Source organism: Papio anubis, chromosome 16 (assembly GCF_008728515.1).
Source record: "Papio anubis isolate 15944 chromosome 16, Panubis1.0, whole genome shotgun sequence".
NCBI lineage: Eukaryota > Metazoa > Chordata > Mammalia > Primates > Cercopithecidae > Papio > Papio anubis.
Window position 1 is genome coordinate 31705516 of NC_044991.1, and position 15548 is coordinate 31721063.

General features: G+C 50.2%; 1 protein-coding gene across 18 annotated transcripts in view; it reads left to right on the forward strand.

Annotated features, from left to right (window-relative positions):
- MICAL3 (microtubule associated monooxygenase, calponin and LIM domain containing 3) overlaps positions 1-15548 on the forward strand; it is a 233225-nt gene that overhangs the window by 20536 nt on the left and 197141 nt on the right. For 4 of the 18 annotated variants that reach the window (XM_009216746.4, XM_009216745.4, XM_009216749.4 and 1 more), the window contains exon 1: positions 4125-4704. The exons of 3 other annotated variants lie outside the window; for them this stretch is intronic. The gene's annotated coding sequence lies outside the window, so the exon portion shown is untranslated. Of the gene's footprint in view, positions 1-4124; positions 4705-15548 lie in introns of those variants that run through there. 11 more of the 18 variants (XM_009216748.4, XM_009216747.4, XM_009216750.4 and 8 more) reach the window with 7 other exon arrangements.

Consider the following 15548-nt stretch of genomic DNA (forward strand, 5'->3'; position numbering starts at 1 on the left):
CCAAACTGGTCGGCAGCGGCATTGCACACAGAAGTTCCTTCTTCCTTGACACGGAGCTAATTCTAGCCACCAGCACTCCAGTGCTACGGGGCAGTTTTGTGGCCGTTTGCTATTGAATTTGCCAGATGTATCCGAGACAGTCTCACGGGCAGAATATAAACAACAAACCAGTATAAAGAAGTCCACAGTGATTCTCCCCCTTCACCGAAGTCTTCTTTGGCTTGTTTTCTGACCCCTGTGAGCGCTCCTTGTACCACACTCCCTAAACCCTGCAGCTTCGGTTTTGCTATTTTGTATTTGTTTCCTCTCTGGTTGTTACATGCAAAAAGGTTGTGTTCATGCAGGGAGCAGGAGTTGCAGTGGAAAGAATGCAGTGTGGAAAGCCAGGCTCAGTTACTTACCAGCCTTGCTACCTTAGCCAAACGGTCATGCTCTCTGAGCTGTAGTTTCCTTCCTCATCTGTGAATAGACTCCTACCAACTCTCCTCACATGACTGTTTCGAGACTGAAATGATATTGTAGGTATAGAAATAAATGTAAACGTAATATAAATGTATGAGGCCTGGTGCAGTGGCTCATGCCTGTAATCCCAGCACTTTAGGAGGCTGAGGCAGGTGGATCACCTGAGGTCAGGAGTTCGAGACCAGCCTGGCCAAGATAGTCTCTACTAAAGATATCTCTACTAAAAATACAAAAAATAGCCAGGCGTGGTGGCACAAGCCTGTAATCTCAGCTACTCAGGAGGCCGAGGCACAAGAATCACTTAAACTCAGGAGGCAGAGGTTGCAGTGAGCTGAGATTATGCCACTATACTCTAGCCTGGGTGACAGAGTGTGACCCTGTCTCAAAAAAAAAAAAAAAAAAATTAAAAATGAATAAGTAAATATATGAGATTATCTTTCATCTGGCATGCAGTAGATTCTCAAGAAACTCAAGACAGCATTGTGTTGTGGAGTTATGGCGGGGGGGGCACTAGATGTCAGACCTCTGTGTGCACTTGGGCAGATCAGTTTCACTAAGCTCTCGTGTTTTCCTCAGGAGGGCAAAACGGTACTAATGGGAATAATAATGGAACATCACAGAGTTGATATGAAGGTGAAATGAAATAATGCAGGCAAAGCACTTCCCAACAGTACCTAGCACATAGTGAGCACTTAATAAATGTAAGCTGTGGCTGCTGCTGCTGCAGCCAGCAGGGAGACAGGGAAATTTGTCAATAAGAAATGTATATTGGCCGGGCGTGGTGGCTCCCGCCTATAATCCCAGCACTTTGGGAGGCTGAGGTGGGCAGATCTACCTGAGGTCGGGAGTTCGAGACCAGCCTGACCAACATGGAGAAACCCCCGTCTCTACTAAAAATACAAAATTAGGCGGGTGTAGTGGCGCATGCCTATAATTCCAGCTACTCAGGCGGCTGAGGCAGGAGAATCGCTTGAACCCAGGAGGCGGAGGTTGCGGTGAGCTGAGATCATGCCATTGCACTCTAGCCTGGGCAACAAGAGCGAAACTCAGTCTCAAAAGAAAAAGAAAAAACAAGAAATGTATATTGGGGCAGAGAGCATGGACAGTTGGGTTATGGCAGGGCACAGAGTAGAAATGGGAGCTCTGTAAGCTAGCAGCTTCTGGTAATCAATCTGGAAGGCTTCATGGAGGGATGCACTTTCTGGAACTCTTTCGATTATAGTTGGAAGATTAGTTATCTGGAGCTATTAGAAAGCGTATCCCAGGGGCTGGGCACAGTGACTCATGCCTGTAATCCCAGCACCTTGGGAGGCCGAGGCAGGCAGATCATGAGGTCAAGAGATCGAGACCATCCTGGCCAACATGGTGAAACTCCATCTCTACTAAAATACAAAAATTAGCTGGGTGTGGAGGTGGATGTCTGTAGTCCCAGCTACTCGGGAGGCTGAGGCAGGAGAATCACTTGAACCCAGGAGGCGGAGGTTTCAGTGAGCTGAGATCGCGCCACTGCACTCCAGACTGGCAACAGAGTAAGGCTCCATGTCAAAAAAAAAAAAAAAAAGGAAGGCCAGGCGTGGTAGTTCATGCCTGTAATCCCAGCACTTTGGGAGGCTGAGGTGGGCAGATCATGAGGTCAGGAGATTGAGACCACCCTGGCTAACACGGTGAAATCCCATCTCTACTAAAAAAAACAGAAAAAATTAGCCAGGCGTAGTGGTGGGCGCCTGTAGTCCCAGCTACTCAGGAAGCTGAGGCAGGAGAATGGTGTGAACCTGGAAGGCGGAGCTTGCAGTGAGCCGAGCTGCGCCACTGCACTCCAGCCTGGGCAACAGAGTGAGACTCCATCCAAAAAAAAAAAGAAAGGGCATCCCAGACACCCTACATGATTTGGAAGCTGGTTGAGTGGGGGTGGGGTGACCAGCTGTTGGGAAGTTGTGGGAAGTTGAAAAGTTCTGAAATAAAGAAGGTGGAGCTGAAGCTTGGTAGCCAAACTGTAAGCCTAGCAGGCTGGTGTAAAACTCTAAAACCAAGCAGGCCCCAAGGAATGGTTAGAAAGTCTGAAATTTGGCTTGTAGTGAGCTTGAAAGCACAATTGGCCATGTGTGGTTGAATGGCGTGTCACAGACTGAGTTAGGGACGAGCACTTTGGCAGCTCTCGGAGGGGTGAGCAGTGGGGTTTGTTGCTGAAGGCAGGAATTGTGGATAGCTCATTGGGTGGATGAATTATTAATCGAAGCTCTGATTATGAGAAGGAAGGGAGAAGGAAGAGAAAGGGGTGCCTCTTGGAGAAGTAGAAATTATGAACTACTTGGAGGTGGGCTCCACATATAACAAGAATATTCTTCTCTAAGAGATGAGGGGCCCGGAAAGCAGACTGGCTTCGCCTTTACCAAAGGTGGGGTAGATACTGTCGCTGAAAGTAGGTATCAGAGAGTCTATCCACTTTCAACTAAAGTTCTTTTTTTTTTGAGACAGTCTCGCTCTGTCACCCAGGCTGGAGTACAGTGGCACGCTCTTGGCTCACTGCAAGCTCTGCCTCCCGGGTTCACGCCATTCTCCTGCCTCAGCCACCCGAGTACCTGGGACCACAGGCGCCCGCCACTACGCCTGGCTGATTTTGTTTTTGTATTTTTAGAAGAGATGGGGTTTCACCGTGCTAGCCAGAATGGTCTCGATCTCCTGACCTCGTGATCTGCCTGCCTCGGCCTCCCAAAGTGCTGGGATTACAGGCGTGAGCCACCGCGCCGGGCCTAAAGTTCTTTAAGATGGTGGATTGTGCCCAAAGTTGAAGAATATTTGCAGGTATTGCTATTCCCGTGCAAAGGATGATAGGATCCCACATGAAGTGAGTGAAGGCTGTGAGACACCAAGTGCAGTCCAGTATCCTTACTGGACCAGATGATGAAACTGAGGCCGAGGGTTGGACTTACCTGCTCAAGGTCATACAGATATATTTGGTTCAATTCGCTCTATATTTTCTTTTTCTTTTAGTTTTTTAGACAGAGTCTCGCTCTGTTGTCCAGGCTGGAGTGCAGTGGCACGATCTGCGCTCAGTTCAACCTCTGCCTCCTGGGTTCAAGTGATTCTCCTGCCTCAGCCTCCTAAGAAGTTGAGATTACAGGCGCGTGCCACCATGCCTGGCTATTTTTGTATTTTTAGTAGAGATGGGGTTTCACCACGTTGGTCAGGCTGGCCTCAAACTCCTGACCTTGTGATCCACCCGCCTCGGCCTCCCAAAATGCTGGGATTACAGGCGTGAGCCACCGCACCTGGCCTCTGCTCTGTATTTTCTCTTAGCGCCCTTCTCCAAAAATATGAAATTTCCCCTAACCTCTTTGCTTCCCATCTGTACAGTGTCAGAATGAAAATTCTAGTTTCACTTTGTGGCCGCTAAGAGCAACAAACAAGTCTCCTTTATTATTATTTTTTATTTCTTTAGATGGAGTCTTGTTCTGTTGCCCAGGTTGGAGTGCAGTGGCACCATCTCGGCTCACTGCAACCTCTGCCTCCCTGGTTCAAGTGATTCTCCTGCCTCAGCCTTCAGAGTAGCTGGGACTACAGGCCCATGCAACCGCGCCCGGCTAATTTTTGTATTTTCAGTACAGACAGGGTTTCATCACGTTGGCCAGTCTGGTCTTGAACTCTTGACCTCAAGTCATCCGCCCGCTGCAGGCTCCCCAAAGTGTTGGGATTACAGGCGTGAGCCACCACGCCCGGCCGACAAGTCCCCTTTAAATACATCCTGTCTTCTCTCCGCTGGCAGGCTTTGATATGCCCACCGGGTTTCTCCATTGGCCACTTCATGTGGCTTCTCGCCCCTTTCAAGATTCCCAACCAATCACCTCTTTCCCGTCTCCCGTTGGGCTTTGAGGAATGTACCATATGGACCCTGCGGGGGGACGGAGAGGACGAAGGGCGTGGCGACAGCTTATTTCTTTTCCTTTTGCACATATCCCGTGAGATTCTGGCAAGACCGAGCGTGCAGTTAGCAACAGGGTCCCTCAAGACGGGGGCCGCCTGCCAGTTTTCGAGGTGCGCCGAGATCTCTCGCCCCCGAGGCTGGGGTCCTGTGGTCCGGTCCGAGGGCCGCAACCCCCGCCCTTCCATGTGCCCGCCCATCCCCCGGCTGCGCCGCTGCTCCGGCTGCTGCTTACCGCGCCGGACGCCGGGGCTGCGGGACAGGGCAGCACTGCCCGACCACGGTGACGCCGGCGCTGAGGGACACCGCAGCATGAGGCAGAGGTAAGGACGGGGATTCGGGACTCCAACTGCCCCCGGGGAGCCGCATCGTGCTCGCGCCCGAGCTCGGGGTCTCGGGCCCCGGGCTGGCCCCGGCAGGCGGCTCTGGAGCGGGTGGCCCCGCGAGCTGACGCGCGCCGAGCCTCCCGCCGGGGCAGCGCTGAGACCGGGACCCGCCGCGGCGCGGGCGCCTCCTTCCGGCGGCGCTTATAGCCCTGCGCCCGGCCGGCGGGCCGCGAGGAAGCCCCCGCCCCGCGTTCCCGTGTGGTCGCCTCCCGCCGGAGGATGCGCGGCCAGTTGCGCCGGCGGGTCCCGAGTTCCCGGGCAGCAGACGCGGGGAACCACGGGGACGCTGCCGCGTCAGGCGTGAGGCGGAGGGAGGGGGCTTAGCCCGGCGCTGGATGGGGGGATTTTTGGGGCGGGGGAGGTCTCTGTGTTTACCGGAGTCCGCAGGCTAGGGACCGAGGCTCCGTCGGGTCCTTCCTCCGCGACCCGGCCCCCGGGGCCTCCCCGTCCCGCTGCCCCGGCCTGGCGCTGGCGTGTGCCAAGGGTGGGCTCCTGCGACCCTGGCAGGTAGGTGGCTGAGAGGACCCTGGCGCGCCTTTCGATTTGTGGGGGCGGTGGGTGCGGCCGGGCAATGGCAGCCGCCTGCGCCTCTGGTCTCAGTGACACCCCTTCCCTAGCTGCCTTCCGAGGGGACCGCACTCTTGGAGGTCTCCGGGGCACATTGGAAATTCCCAACTTAAAAACCACCTTGAGGGGCCCTACACGGAGTCGGGCTTGCCTGGCCTAGCAGAAAGCCAGCTGCAGCCAGAGCCTCCGCCTGGCATGGGGCACTCGTGAGCCGCCACCCCACGTGCTCAGTGATTAGCGGGGAAGAAGGGGTCTGGCAGGCCCCTCAGGCAAGGCCTCTGTGCCGCATCCCGTTAAGGGGCGGGGACCAGCCCCATATCTTGGCTGATTTTCCTGACTCTGAATGCAGAGAAAGTATGTCCAAGAGTTCAAACCACATTTGTGTTCTTTTAATGGTGTTTAGTGCAGATGTTAACTGTGATTTATGTGAAACGGGTTGATGCAGAGGAATGAAGGTCAACTGTGGACAGGTGGACAGCTTTTGTTTGTTTGCCTTTTCCCTAAGCTTGTTTTTAGTGGGATGTGCATGGAGAGGATGACATTTGAATATTGGGCCACCAATGTGTATTTGGCCCCATCTGACACTTTGCTCCATAGACAGTCGTTGTACTCCAGGGATGAGGATGAACTAGGTTTTAAGCTGAGAAAGACATCTTCCTACAGTCGCTGCCGCCTGCGGGAAAGCTCCGCCTTCTGGTTCCCTGGCCGCGCACAGGCCAGTTCACTGTGGTTGCCTTCTCCCGTGAGCACATCTCTGCAGCCCTCCCAGGGGATGCCGTTCATTCCGTATGTGATTGCCAGATGTACTTCTCAGGTCAGAAACCCGGCCCCAGATTGTTCGAGTCCTATAGTGAGTTCTTCTTGTGCTCCAGGCTTTAAAAGTTTTAAGTCTTTTTGATAGTGTATTCAATAGCATGAGCCAATTGTATAGTTATAGGAAAGACATGGTTTGGGTGTTCCTCCTGTAAAGGATGTTTCGGAACTTACATCTAGTTCCTCAGTCAAGGCTGTTTATTTGTGTTTACGACGCTAACATTTGAAACGTCTTAAGCTTGACTGCATATTGTGATTCTTCCCCCCACCCCCCGACCTGGGATGATCCTGTTCCGTGATGGTTATTCTATGGTGTTACTAGGTGTGGAAGAGAAAATGGGCTTTGGAAATAATGTGCGTGATGAACTTAGCACAGTCCTTGGCACATAGCAGATGTTCAACAAGGTCATTTTTCCTCTCTTCCTTGGGTTTGAGAGACCTGGGGATGATGACATCGGATGCAGTTTTGGTTGCATGCCTGTTTTTAAATTAGGGAGTTGAGGTGCCCCCCATTCCTCCTCCTACTCAAACTTCCAGCTCTTCAGACATTTCCGTGGTAGATTAAAAATGAAACTCACGTCTTGGACCTAGAAGTAAAAATAAGGAAAAATTGAGCTCTTCCTCCTGGATCATGCGTTGCGCTTTAAAGGAAGGATGGCACATGCCCTGGAAGAGTGGTGCACCATTCAGTACAGAAGAGCAGAGGGTCAAAGTGGACCCTTTCCTGTGTCTGTGGAGTAGTCCTGCAGGTGAGGATTTTGGTTGTCGTTGGTTTCACGTGTCCAGGTGGAACCAGATGAATCACCTAATTTCTCCTGGCACTGGCATCTGAGAAGTGGCCCAGGATGGTCGAAGCCTGACCATTGGCAGAGTGCTAGCTTTGCTGGGCCGTGCCTCTGAACTGGGATCTGCTGGGAGCAGCCATTTGCCTCCTCCAGCTTGTAGCAGATTTCATGTGAACAGACCAAAGGGCCATCAAACCTAATGTTCTAGAAAAAGTAAGAGTCATCACTGACTTATTTTTGTTCCATGATATGGGACCTGGCATTTTAATAATAATTATGCTCTGGGCCCGGCGCAGTGACTCACGCCTGTAATCCCAGCACTTTTGGAAGCCGAGGCGGGCGTATCACAAGGTCAGGAGTTCAAGACTAGCCTGGCCAACATAGTGAAACCCCGTTTCTACTAAAAATACAAAAATTAGCTGGCCGTGATGTTGCGTGCCTGTAACCCCAGCTACTGGGGAGGCTGAGGCAGAACTGCTTAACCGGGAATCGGGAGGTGGAAGTTGCAGTGAGCTGAGATCATGCCACTGCTCTCCAGCCTGGGCTACAGAGTGAGACTTCATCTCAAAAAAAAAATATATATATATATATATAAAATTATTATTATTATTATGCTCTGGATTTACTACTTGTTGCTGTTTATTTGAGGAAGTGAAAACTTTTTCGTGACCTGTTATCTAATTGATTCTTACTCATCTCTGAGGTCGTCAAAGTTTAGTAGGGTCTATTATTCCCATTTTATAGGCAAAGAAATGGAGGTGACATGATTTGCTTTAAGTTGCAAACGAGTTGGTCCCTGAAGTGGGATTTGAATTGGATTTTTCTTCCTTTTTTTTTTTTTTTTTTGAGACAGAGTCTCTTGCTCTGTTGTGCCCAGGCTGGAGTGCGGTGGCGCGATCTTGGCTCGTGTACTCTGCCTCCTGGGTTCAAGCAATTCTCCTGCCTCAGCCTCCCAAGTAGCTGGGACTACAGGCACCTGCCACCACACTCGGCTAATTTTTTGTATTTTTAGTAGAGATAGGGTTTCACCATGTTGGTCAGGCTGGTCTTGAACTCCTGACCTCAGGTGATCCGCCCACCTTGGCCTTCCAAAGTGCTGAGATTACAGGCATGAGCCACTGCGCACGGCCCAGGTTTTCCTTCTTAAGTTTCACTTCACTGGTACCTTTAGGGGGAGAAAAATCCACACATCTTTTTCTTTTTTCTTTTCTTTCTTTTTTTTGGAAGCGGAAGAAGTTAAAGATCCCAGATCATTGTGCTTTTCTGATGACTAGATAGTGGATGATAGTTAACATTTATTGAGTGTTTATCTGCAGGAATCTGTGTTAGGTGCTGCGTAGACATTACCTCATTTATTCCTCACAACAACATTCAAGGTAGAACTTACTATCCCCAGTTTTGCACATGACAAGGTTTTGTGAGGTCCTGAGTCAATGGAGTGATAGTGAGTGACAAAGCCTTGAGACGACTGGGCTCAATCCTGGACTTTCTGATTCCAGAGTGTGTGCTCCTCCTAACCCGTGTGCTAATGGGCCTTAGGGATGACTAATGGGCAAGCCTGAGAGCCCCGATGCCTGCTGCTGCCACCACCTCAGGTCTGATGGGTAGTGGGGGTTGGACGGAGCTTTATGTTATGTTCTATTGCAGTACAGTTTTCACACCCTGGTCTTTTCCTTTGCTAGAAGCATTCGTCTAGCCAGGTGGAGGGTCATTACTTTAGAAAAAATAATCAGAACTGAGAAAACATCTGCATTTGCAGAGAATGAAGTATTTAATAAGACCAGATGGGCCGGCGCAGTGGCTCATACCTGTAATCCCAACAATTTGGGAAGATGAGGTGGGCAGATTGCTTGAGGCCAGTAGTTTGAGAGCAGCCTGGGCAACATAGCTAAACCCTATCTCTACAAAAAGTACGAAAATTAGCTGGGCATGGTGGTGTGCACCTGTGATCCCAGCTATTCTGGAGGCTGAGGTGGGAGGATTGCCTGAGCTCAGGAGGCCGAGGTTGCAGTGAGCTGAGATCACACCACTGCACTTCAGCACTCCAACCTGGTGACAAAACAAGACTGTCTCAAAAACAGACAAACAAACAAAAAACTAGATGGGAGATTAGGGACAGAGAGAATCAGAGAATCAAAGAGAATCAAAGTGGTTTGTGGACAGAGGAAATTAGTGATACTCACACCCAGAGACCATCTTTAGTGTCCAGGCCATTTTGCTTAAGCTGCTGGTGAAATTGTGAAACTGGAGGCACTTGTGCTAAAATCTGTGCAGTAAATAAGGTTCTCGGGTTCTACTTTAGGTGGCAGAGTTGGAAATCTGATTCCTTTTTGGTCTTTAGCTTCTAATGTACTTTAATGCAGTACATTGTGGGCATGGTGGGAATGTGGTTCAGAAATTTACCTAAACTCTGTGGACTTCCCCTTCTCTCCAGCCGCGCACTCTGTCGTCTTTGGTCCCACTCTTCAGATTTCAACTCTGATTCCATGGAGTTGGGGGGTGATGGGTGGTGTCAGACACTCAAGTGCTTGGGTTGCTCCGGTGGGGAGAACAGCATTCTGCCCCCCATGGGCCTCAGTAGTACATGACTTGCTGTTTTCTTGGGGGTGGGCTTTAGTCATCTCTAGCTATAAAGGCACCGCTATCAAGAAACTGGGAGGAATGACCAGGAAACTGTCACCCCAAACCCTGCAGTTGGTTGCATTTTTTTTTTTTTTTTTGTATTTTTTAGTAGAGACGGGGTTTCACCGTGTTAGCCAGGATGGTCTCAATCTCCTGACCTTGTGATCCGCCCGTCTCAGCCTCCCAAAGTGCTGGGATTACAGGCTTGAGCCACCGCGCCCGGCTGCATTTTTTTTTTTTTTTAATTGAGATAGCATTTCACTCTGGCGCCTATGCTGGAGTGCAGTGGTGCGATCATGGTTCACTGCAACCTTGACTGCCTGAGTAGCTGAGACTACAGGCGTGCACCACCAAGCCTGGCTAATTTAAAAAATTTTTTGTACGTGCACCACCAAGCCTGGCTAATTTAAAAAATTTTTTGTAGAGATACGGTTTTGTGACATTGCCCAGGCTGGTCTCGAGCTGCTGGGCTCAAACCGTTTGCCTGCCTCCGCCTCTCAAAGTGCTGGAATTACAGGCGTGAGCTACCACGCCTGGCCCCGTTGACTTTTTCTCATTGACGAGTTCAGCAGAGGAGAGATGATTGCCACAGTTTTAAAAAAGAAAGATGCCAGGTATGGTGGCTCACACCTGTAATCGCAGCACTCTTAGAGGCCGAGGCGGGCAGATCACCTGAGGTCAGGAGTTCCAGACCAACCTGGCCAACATGGTGAAACCCTGTCTCTACAAAAAAAATACAAAAATTACCCGGCTGTGGGTGTTGCACACCTGTAGTGCCAGCTACTCAGGAGGATGAAGTAGGTGGGTCATTTGAGCCTGGGAGGCCAAGGCTGCAGTGAACGGAGATTTACCACTGCATTCCAGCCTTGGTGCCAGAGCAAGACCCTGCTGTCTCAAAAAAAAATTAAAATAAAAGGCTGAGTGCAATGGCTCACGTCTGTAATCCCAGCACTTTGAGAGGCTAAGGTAGGAGTATTGCTTGAGGCCAGGAGTTTGAGACCAGCCTGTGCAACACAGTGAGACCCTATCTCTACAAAAATTTTTTTTTTTTTTTTTTGAGACGGAGTCTCGCTCTGTAGCCCAGGCTGGAGTGCAGTGGCCGGATCTCAGCTCACTGCAAGCTCCGCCTCCCGGGTTCACGCCATTCTCCGGCCTCAGCCTCCCGAGTAGCTGGGACTACAGGCGCCCGCCACCTCGCCCGGCTAGTTTTTTGTATTTCTTAGTAGAGACGGGGTTTCACCGTGTTAGCCAGGATGGTCTCGATCTCCTGACCTCGTGATCCGCCCGTCTCGGCCTCCCAAAGTGCTGGGATTACAGGCTTGAGCCACCGCGCCCGACCAATCTCTACAAAAATTTAAAAAATTAGCCTGGTGTGGTGGTGTACACCTATAGTTCCAGCTGCTCAGAAGACTGAGGTGGGAGGATCACTTGAGGACAGGAGTTCGAAGCTGCAGTGAGCTATAATCACACCACTGCATTCCAGCCTGGGTGACAGTGAGACCCTGTCTCTTGAAAGAAAGAAGAAAGGGAAGACAGAAATCAGATTAAAGAAGAGAGAAGAAGTGAGACTGTTGGCTTGTACCTTGATGAAAGGTGGAAGTGGAAGGGCAAGAACTTCTGCTAAGCAGTGAGTACCTTGGCAAGGACAACAGTATCTTTTTCGTGTTCTGTTAGGCCGTGCCTCTCTAGCGCCCAGCTGAGTGCACGTGTGTTATGTGTGAGGGAATCTAGCAGAGGAGTCTTCCTGCATTAGGCACATCTGCAGGTGTCTGTTGAATTGTTTATCTGCTGAAGGATTCAGTCTGGTTAACTCTGGCAGGAGATTCGGTCTGGTTAACTCTGGCAGGAGAGGGACAGACAGCACAGCCATGTGGTTAACTAGTAGCTTTAATGGACAACAAAGCAGTGTTGGAAGCTTGGGAAGAGAGGAGGAGCAGCTTGGTCGGGGGGAAGATGCAGAGTACTCACTCCTGGCACCTGCAGCCCCTGGGGGAATGGCAGCTACCCTTTAGCATGGACTGTCCCCAGCCCACAGAAAGTCAGCTTACAAAGGTTCTAGCATATTCCTCCCTCCTCCACCAACAAAGCCCCTTGTTGTGGCTGAGAATTGTTGGGCTGTGAGGGGACAGGGACGGGGTGGGAGAGCAGCACCTGGCACTTGATGAGCACTGCAGCGATGGCAGCAGCAGAGATGCTTAGAGACCATCGGCCGTGCCACGCTCTGTCCTGAGTGCCCACGTGTCTTAATGCGCTCAGTCCTCACCACAGCGGACAGGCTGGGTGCTGTTATGATCTCTACTTTTCACACTAGGAAGTGGGGCACAGAAGGCTAAAAAACGTGGTGGCGTCAGGATTTAGATGAAGACATTGGGTTTTGGACTCGTGCTCTCGCAGACCAGTTGAGGGCAACTGACTTGGGCATGTTCCACAGGGTTATCTCCGTCCTGGGGGTCACCCCTTGCTGTCTTCAGACCCCTCCTCCATATTTCCCTCTCTTCACTCTGGAGTTATCTCTGAAATGCCAGGAGAGGTGCATTGAGGTGAATTGGCATATTCCTTGAAATATTCCTGGCCTGTTTCTCAGGGGGTGGAGTCAGGAGGTAATTCTGAAGCACTGGGAGGAGAGCATGGGTGCAGTGGGGCTTCCCAGGGGGGCACTTAGGACACTGTGTGTTCAGGGACCTGGGGCTGAGTGTGCTGAGGGCAGCTCTGCTCCTGGAAAAGGTGAGGAAGCCCTTCCCTTCCTTCTGATTCCCAAGTTGTGGAACCCAAGCAGATCTATTATTGCCCCAGCTAAAGTCCTTTATGTATGGTTCTTTTAAGAGAATGAGCTGGGCCGGAGGTGGAGGAAGGCAAGGGGAGGGAGAGCATTAGGACAAATACTTAATGCATGTGGGGCTTCAAATTTAGATGACAGGTTGATAGGTGCAGCAAACCACCGTGGCACGTGTATACCTGTGTAACAAACCTGCACGTTCTGCACGTGTATCCCGGCACTTAAAGTAAAATTAAAAAAAAAAAAATTTAAAAAAAGAGAAGGAGCCACCTGGGAATCCTCATCACTGTGTGTAATTGGCACGTGAACTTATGGAACAGAACCTTTTACCCAGTTTGGCCATGACTAGTCAGAGTCATCCATTTTCCTGAGAAAAAGGAAAAAGGAAATATTTTAACTAGTGACATGGGCTTGGGTCAGTTTCTTTCCAAAACAGATAGGCTTTCTCAAAACCACCCTTGCAGGGGTAGGAAAAACAAACTTTCTGCTTTTGGTATTCTAAGCACCTTTAGACAGTGGGGTGTGTGGACAATTATATAAGAGAGTCGTAACAGTGACCACTTCACCTTCCCGTGGCCAGACTGCGCACACTTCATTTCTGGTCTTCAGGTAGGGTCCTTTCACCCCGTTTTATGCAGGGAAACTGTTCCAGTGAGGTAAAGGGCCATAAACCCAATAATGTGCATAGCTAATGACTCCAAATCCCATGAGATAAATGTTGAGGGAGCAAAAGGAGAAGGAATGGGGCAGAAAAAGATAATATGAGGCAGGGAAAAAATTCACAGGTGGCAGCTTGAATCGGCTCTCAGGGTGTAGGAGCACTGTGCTAGGCCCTAGCGGAGGGTGGGAACACAAACAAGCCCCTGGGCCTCAACCACCCCCAGGGAGCTAGGGAGCAGAGGGGATTCCTACTTTAGCGATCCTTTACACACTGACTTTTTTCAGCACATTGATTGAGCACCTGTTGTATGTAAGTGCCACGTGGTAAGACAGCCTGTGTCTGCAAGAGGTTGATATTTCTAAGAGGTTAGATGCATTGTCAGCCATGCAAGTGCAGTAACCTGGATGTAACTGGCCAGGAAGCCCTGGACATAGAGTGCTAAGCAAATTTATGCTAACTAGTAAAATATTCTTGATTTGGTTTTGTTTATTTCTTGCACATAAGATTGAGAATTTCTAGAATTTACCTACCCCCTGTGGCTGCTGTTTGTGGAGTGTTTGTGTTTTGCAAACAGGATCATTTTGCAACTCCTTCCTGAGGACCAGCCCTGCACTTTGGCTGCAGGAAAGGCTGGGACCATTTCCCTTGCCTGCAGGCTGCCCTCGGGCCCGTCACCACTTTGGACCTGGTGCTCTCAATGTGCTTGTCCTTGCCCAGCTACTCATCGAGAGGTGTAGGTGCCCCAAGTGGACTGGGCAGCCCTTCCTAGAGGAGCGTTTTTTTTTTTTTTGCGGGCTGTGCCCTTTCCTGGGTGCTGTAGCAGCGGTGGATGGGAGCAGTCCTGGGCATGGAGGCGCCTCATCCATGCTTTGGGCATTAGATTGTCCATGCTGTTTCTAGGGCTCCTTTCTAACCCTAGGACCACGGTGCTGTGTCTACCACGGCCTCGGAGCTGGTTGGAGCCTTGTGATAATGTCATCAGCCAGCATGGTAGCAAGCTTTCCTGAAGTATTTCTTTGTCATGTGCTGTATTTGGAAGCTGATGTATTGTGGGAAAAGGCCTAACAGGACTTCTTACTACTGGATATGATGAGTGAGATACCGTTTTGCTTGAGTCTTAACTTTTATTTTCTAAGACCTTTGGTTCCATTTGATCAGTTCCATTCAAATAGAAATTACGTATATCTTCTAGAAATGAGTTAAACACCTAATCTCTGCTTCCTGCTATATTAATATAGCTGACTGGCTAACATGAAGGACACTTTACATGCTGCTAATGACAAGTTCCCTCTGTGCATGACCACCAGCCCGGGGGAAGGGTTCATGGCTTAAAGGTATCTCTTACCCTTCAGGCAAAGTTAATGTATGGAAACGTGGATTTATCTTCAAAATAAACCAGTGTGTATCTGTACTTCTTGGCTTGAAATTAAATTCTTCACAGTAAAGGAATTTTGCAACAGAGTTCCTTCTGTAGGAATTTAAAAATTTACCTTGCTACAGACAATATTTTAGGCAGTCTGATATCCCACCACTGGTGGGAATGACTGTCACTTTCACCTGCCTGCCCCTCTTTGTCCCCCGACAGCACTTACACACATGCAGGCTCAGAGGCACAGGTGCTCTTGACTGCCTGCAGCCTCCCAGGCCTGTTATCTGGGCCTGTTGGTGCGGCACATGGATCTAGGTGCTGTCACAGGCTGTCAGTTGTGGAGTGTCCTGGCAGGGCCCGGCTGGCCTAGTGTCTGCTCATGCAGTATTCATCTGCACGCCAGGAGCCGTCTGGACCATCTCTGCTGCGCTGCCCCACTCAGCTCCGTGTGCAGGTGCTTTCCTTTCTTGCTTGTCTCCAGGCCATTTTTCTAAGCTTTTATGAGGTCCGGATGCTTAGGCACAGGCAGTAGGCAGGAAAATCCAGCAGGGCATATAGATCATTCCCAGTAGTAAAAGAGGTCAAGGGGTTTGGCTAAAAATCTCGCTTATATTGGGATATGGGAAAAGTGAGAGGGAGCTGATTTCTCAGGAGTCCACTTCATAATATATGTCATGGCATGTTTGCCTTCAATCCTCATGACAGTCTCACAAAGTTACCCATGTGAGGCCCACTTGAAAGATGAGGCACAGTGAGGTTAGATGACTTGCCTGAGATCTGTCACCTGGTAAATGGTGGAGCTAAATCAGAGTAAGACAGTGAAAATGCGTTGTGGTTAAGAGCTTGGACTCTGGAAGCAGATTGTGCTGTACTATACCAGTTACTAGAGTGTGTGACCGGGAGTGTGTTCCTTATCCTCCCGAGACTCAGTTTCCTCATCTGTGCAATGAAGGGCGTAACAGTCCTACTCACCTCGTATGGTCGTAAGCACTAGAATCCTCCCAGGCACGTGGTAAGCACGCAGCGAGCACCCCAAGCATCAGCTGGTACTGTCACTGACTGGTGCTCCTGAAACTTGGAACGGAATTCTGAGGCTTGGGGCTCCCTCTCCTCCAGAGACAGTCTTCAGGGGAGCGTGCTGGGTCCAGACTATCCAGTGATCAGCACAGGTTTCTCTGCAGTGTTTGG